We start from the raw sequence: 6,632 nt of genomic DNA on the forward strand, positions 1-6,632 counted from the left end.
GATTGTAAGCTTTTGGGGTCAAAAACCATGTTTTTGTTCTGTATTTGTAGAGTGCCTAGCACAATAGGATCCTGGCCCATGACTGGGGATCTTAGGTATTACCACAATACAAGTAAATATATAATTATAGTAATAAAAATAATGATAATGCAGTAATTTGAGCTGATCTACCCTAAAGAAACACAAATCAGTGAAAAAATAATGATGGTGATAGTTTTACAATATATACTAGTTTTTCTTTTAATGAATTTAGTGCTTGCGAGAGGTAGATCGTCAGACTCAGATACTACAGTCCACTTATGCATAACAAAAGTTCAACGTGAGCAGCAGTACTGTAGGCTTTCTCACAGTATCTCACCGATCTGTTTCAACCCAGCTATGAAGGGAGGAAACGAGAAGGTAGCTTATTCTGGCCCATTCCATCCTTGGATTTCAGTTTTGATGGCAATACTTAGTCACCAGGAACCCTCACTGAGACACCAAGCCATTTCAAATCGTAAGCTACTGAAGAACTGTCATAAGGTAATGACTTTCCCTCACTAACAACTCGCCTGGCTTCAGTCCGATGAACTAGAATGAAAGGCTCTGAGATTTATCAGCACCAAGCTCTTGAGCCATTTGTGGGAGCAGCTGTTTTATGTAAGGATGTGGGGGAGGTGGCAGAGACCAAAGGCCATCTTCCATTTGGAACGGCAGGGCTTTGAATTCTAGGGCGGGAAATAGGATGGTGGCAGGTAGCAGCTTACAGCAGGATCTCTTTTCTGGGTTATATAGTGCCTGAATTAAAATAACTGTTAAATAAAAGCTCTCTGTGCCTTAATAAGAACACTGCCACATCATTCAGTACCCTGCTCCACAATATGTCTCAGATTTATTGCCATAAAAGCACAGGGCAAACCTAGATCCTGTGTGAGCCATATGAAGACCCTGTCCGATATACATAGTGACCCTGTGCCTCCTATCTGACTCCCAGCCTCCTGTGGTTCTCTCCTGACTCCATATCAGCATGGCTCCAGTAAAACCATGTGACAATGCTTCCACCAATCTCTGGAATCCCCCTTTAAAGGAGGCTGTGCAGGCAGAGGTGATGCATGAAAAAGTTACGGTTGCCTCAGGTTCTATTTACTTCTCCAAGGCTTGAAAAGGAGTGGGATGTTGTGCATCCCCCTTCGCCCTGCCCCAGCCCTCCTTCTATTCCTGTCCTGTACAGTCCCCACTCCCTCCATTTTACACTTTGAATTTCTTGACTGTTTTCTAGATAACTTTATAACTTTAAACCTGCACTAAGAGGGCTTTTTTATTCATTTAATTTCCTTAGGATTTAAAAAAAGAAAAAGAGAAAAGGAACTAATATATATATTTAATATGACACATATGTCAATGATATCTTAAGGGCCACAAATTAAGAGTTTCATATTACTTCATATGAAGCACTTTTCATATGACCTTACCACTTAATGTACAGTCATACCATGTAATTAGAGGGAATGGGGCTGTGCTAAATGACCTTGGAAGTTACAGGTATGGGGCACTTCAGAGTTTAATACTTTGTTTATTATTTCCCATAATTATGTCACTGAATTACTGAGATTGCTGTGTGTTGTATAAACATTATTTAACATTCAGATTACTTAAAAAGTCTAAATGAAGCTTTGAAATAAATTCAGATTGATTCCTAGGGAATTGCTGAATAAGAGAACCAAACCTAGAAAATAAAACCTGCAAAGTTGTTCAGCAAATTGTTTACCTTAGTTTGTAACTTTGCAGGAAATGGATTCTAAGAAAACCCTGTTTCAACCCTACAACCAGAAAAGTATTTCAGGGACTGCCAGGGAGGACCCCTTCTGTCACTTCAGGTCAATGGCACCTGCCTATGTTTCCAGGTAGGCTTTCACAGGCCAGTTTCATTCGTCTCTCTCAGACATGAACAGTGGTTGGAAGCTCCAGGATCAGTGATAATAAAGGAGGGTTGGGCAGAAGTAACCTCAGTTCTACTCCACCTAGAAATTTCTCCCTCACAGCCATCAATCATAAAAGAGTTGATTACATTTACCACCTTAGAGAGATTGACATGCCTGCCACAAGCTTTTGTGAGGATGTCAGATTTATAGATTTAGTGTCTCCTGAGGGATTCCATTTACATTGTTCAGGTACCCCACAATATGTTGTGTGGGTTTGGTGCAGCAGAGCACAATCCATGTTTTAACCTTTACCCATTTGATAAATAGGATCATAGCTTTTAGGCTGAGGATGAAGTGCCCTGGTAGTAAAGGTTAAAACAGTCTCCTCACTGATTGTGGAGGCAAGAAGTGGGTGATTGGCAGCCATCGTTTTCCCAAGGTTGGGAATTAAGGTATATAATATTGTTAATAAATCGTAAACACACTATCTGGAGTAGACATGGGATGTGTCAGCAGATACAGGCAGCCTATATGTGTGGAGTTTTGTGATCCAAGAACAGTAGCTAGTCATAAACAAGCCTTGTTACAAGCTACAGTATCCTTAGTTTATAGGTTAGAGGACAGCTTAGGGACATCATGCCCCCGTAAGTGGTGAATGTGTTCTGAAAGGACTGAGGCCAGCGATGAGAAAAGGACTGTCCTTGCCTCTCTCCTTTCATCAGCTGCCAGCTCACTTAGCCTGTGGGTCTAGTTTGTTTTTGTTTGTATAGTAATCAAGCTGTGGCCTCTTTAATCATCAGAACATAACTATTCTTTTCTTGTTCACATGTGGCTATGACACGCAGCTCCATCACAATTCCCTTCTACTGCATGTAACATGACCGTAACATAGCCTCGTAAAACATGCTCCACCAGCAGCTTGATAGCCTCAGTTCAGACTCCCATGTTGTATATACTCAAACCACCACATTTCTCAGTACAATTTGCCACTAGAGAGTAGTTCTCTAAAATGCAAAGCTTTAGGCTAGAGAGGCAATTGATTCTTGATTCTTATTTACTTATTGGGTATGAACATAATTAGACTTTCATCACAAAATATTATCATTAGCTGGTGCGAGTTTTGTTTGACAGGCCTGATAATCAATCATCAGATTTCACCACTTGTTTTGTGGCGTTGTATTTCATCACTTGGTACAGTATGTAACATTATAAAGCATAAGTTTGTTAACTGAGTATTTATTTGAATGGGTTTCACTATAAATAAAGGTTCTCTATATACTTTTTTTAAATAAAAAAGTTTATTTTTACACTAACTATTTGCTTTCCTGTGCTAAATCTGTGTCAAGGAGAAATCCAGGACTGAAAGAGCATGAAAACTGATTTGTTTCTCACCTAGAATGGGTGATCCTTCCAGGTCAGGTAGGAGGCTTTTGGTGGGGTACTGGTTCAACAGAACTTGTATTTTTTTCCAGCACTGTAAGTCACTTATCCTTTGAGAAAGAAAAAGAAGGCTGGTATAGATTAGGAATGGTAATGTAAAGCTTCTACCCACTGCATAAAATTCTTTCAAATTAATACAAGCATTAAATTGTCAATGCTTTTTCCATACACTGCAGATATTAAACAGGACATGCCCGCTAGGGTTGGTATAAAGTTTTGTCAACATTTTTGGCATACAAGGTCTCAGCCTCGGGTCAATATTTTCTTACCAAATTTTGTTGTTTCAATTGCCTTTTTTACACTCAGATATAGTAACTCAAACATTTTAAAAAAAATGAAATTTGGCAGACCATTAGTCCATAATGTGGTCTAATGCCTTTGGGTATTTTTTTGAATGTAAATCACCAAGATATTTAAGTTTTGAGGTTTAAAAACTGTGCACATACTTTATCAACTTCTTTAAAAAATATTTAGTATGCATATTTACTGCACATGTATCTTATAGAGAGTGAAGATTAAACTGCAGATTACTTGCTAAAATATGCAAACTTTTATCCATGAATAAACAGTCTCATGCACTCCTATTGAATGTTTTTTATTGTTACAAAAGTTGTATTAAAATTACAATAAAAGCAAAGGAAAGTAAGACATGAAAAAGCAACGTTTAAGTAACCGTGATGGCTTAAGTTGGCCACACAAAATAAAGAAGTTCATTTATTCTCCTGGGATCTGATCCAAAGGCACCAAGGTCAGTGAGAGTTTTTTCATTGATTTCAATGTGCTTTGGATCAGGCCACTGCTCCATTGCTAACTTACCCTATTGTGCTGATCTATTGCACCATGTATACACAGCATAGTAGCACATTCATCTCAGTCACCTGCAGAATGTATTTTATACTTTGGGGCAAGTTACAGGTGGCACAGAAGCTTTAATTCTGAATTTCTTTGCTTCTGTAAGTTTGAGTCAAACAGTTTCATATTTGTGTTTAATAGTCTATATTCTTCATTTATTAAATAATAGGGGCTTCTACTGAAGTACACAATTAAACCCCTGTACAGTATTTAAGGGAAATATTACAGACTTTAACAAACATACTTAATACAATGTACATAGGCTAGGGAAATCTAACAGATATTACCTCATTTGACAGTAATTTTTAACAATTAGCTTAGAAAAGTATTTTGTAATTTTTGTTAGACTTACACAAACTACACTTTTCTTGTAATCAATTAAAAGTGGCAGTGTAACGTACAGCACTCATTAGGAAGTGATTCCTGAAGTTCACGTACAATTTGTTCCTTATAGTAATTTGTGGGAGCTTATAGACTCTTACTGAGATGCTGGCAACATCCACCAAACATCTCAGACACATTGTCTTTCTGAACCTGAACTTTTTTAAAGGTGGTTAAACATGTTGTCTGCTTTAGTTTCCTGTCTATCTTCATCATAACCCAGCACCTGTTTCCAATAAATTATACACAGTGCTGTATCAGCAACACCTTGGCAACAGCTGCCACCCCTAAAAGCAGAATGCCCTTGAGGACAATACACCTGTGAACACATACAGTGTTTATTTAGCTGAAAGCCAAAACTTTAAGTTACATAAAGCAATTATCTAAAGCCTAATGTATGCCATTATTAACACAAAATAACCTTGTTCTTAAAAACCAATAAAAATCTATTTAAAGGATTTTTCCAAATCCCAGTGAAACATGTACTAGTACTGCTGATCTGCTATTAGCCTCGGACTTAAAAGTCTAATGGTGGGAGGTTGTGTGTGTAGAGTTACAAAGTAATATTCATGGCATAGATTTGGATTTCATTTTACAGAGCGAGATGGGAGACACAGCCAAGTATTTCTGGAGACATTGTTGAACACTCATTATTTTAGTTCTGTATCAAAAAGTAGCATTTTGTTGTTGAAGAATATAAGTATCATGTTAAAATAGAGTTTGATGTTTCCATTTGCATTAGGCAGTAAAAGCTATTATAGCAAGAAAAAGCTTTCATTGCTAATACAACTAATCTTTCACCTCTAACAGCATTATCCTTTGATGTAACAGAGAACCTCCTCTTAACAGCAGTAAGTGGTGTTTGGCTGCTTGTAGCAGATCACAGGATAATGCAACTGAAAAGCACTGTAATTAAAATAAAACAAAAGTATGAAATAAGCTCTCAAGATATGGTAGAACAAGGAGAAACATGAGGAACACCGTAATTTATTTTAAATAAACTATAATACTATATACTTTCAGCCAAATATGCCTGGTTTTTATAATACTTTGTACTTAATGTCTCCAAAGTTAACATTAAATATCAAAAGTTATATATGTTCTGTATTAAAATGTAGTAAAACACTAACATTATTTTGCTCACAGTTTACAATGCTTTAATCCCTGGCTGATGCTTCATGATACCATTTACCGGATGAGCCCATATGCTCTTAGGTGACAATGTGTGTTAACACTTCTGTTTGGCCAGAACCAAAAGTTGGAAGGACCTGCTAATGAGCATTGCTGCTTCAAAATTTCGGAAGTATGACTCTTATCTACCCTCATCATATAGAGCAAAAAACAAGTGGAAATTATACATACAATATCAATGCCAACGTATAATTATTCTCATATTGATAATTTTAGAACTAGATTCAGTGGGCTTTGTTATACTTTATGAATTGGAGTATAAAATTTGGAGAGAATCACATTAGTGTGGTCTCACAATGCATGCCTTGTCTTTCAAGAACGAGTCCCAGTGTCACTAATAAATGTAATATTGTATTTAATATTTTATCAGCTAGTTGTAACTTTATTATCCACTACATTTTTTTCAGTTGACACTTTTTAAACTGCACACCAAATGATGCCAATGATTGATTCAGTTGCTGAAACTCCAAATGTCTGTACTTGTCAGACTGATTGTTCATGGTAATAACATGGAAATCTACATTTTTGCCAGCTTCCCTTAAGTAGAATGATTAGGAAAATGTATTTTATTCTTTTAATGAGCCTAAGATTATGATAATTTGATGTTCTCCATATACAGACAGGCTTCCTTCTTTGATTTCAGTCCTTGATTAGGAACCTCTCATATGATTGCATGAAAATGCTAAAAGCACCTATCTAAGAGTCCACACATGAAGGAAATTCAGCTTTGGCTGCAGAATAAAAACTATTTATTTCCCCCTGGATTGTTCAGCTTTTTTTAAAGGTCAACAAATTGAGAAACATACTTTCCTAATGGGAATGCTTTGTATGGGAAATAAATCACAAGCACAAGTTTGTGTAGATATG

General features: G+C 36.8%; 1 long non-coding RNA gene across 1 annotated transcript; it reads left to right on the forward strand.

Moving 5' to 3' along the window:
• The first annotated feature begins 1,656 nt into the window (after positions 1-1,656).
• Positions 1,657-5,988, forward strand: LOC120408905. Its single transcript, XR_005601003.1, has 3 exons — positions 1,657-1,883; positions 3,248-3,320; positions 5,721-5,988. It is a non-coding gene; the product is annotated as an uncharacterized LOC120408905 (long non-coding RNA).
• Positions 5,989-6,632: the final 644 nt, after the last annotated feature.

The sequence above is a fragment of the Mauremys reevesii genome, linkage group 7 (assembly GCF_016161935.1).
Source record: "Mauremys reevesii isolate NIE-2019 linkage group 7, ASM1616193v1, whole genome shotgun sequence".
Classification (NCBI taxonomy): Eukaryota; Metazoa; Chordata; order Testudines; family Geoemydidae; genus Mauremys; species Mauremys reevesii.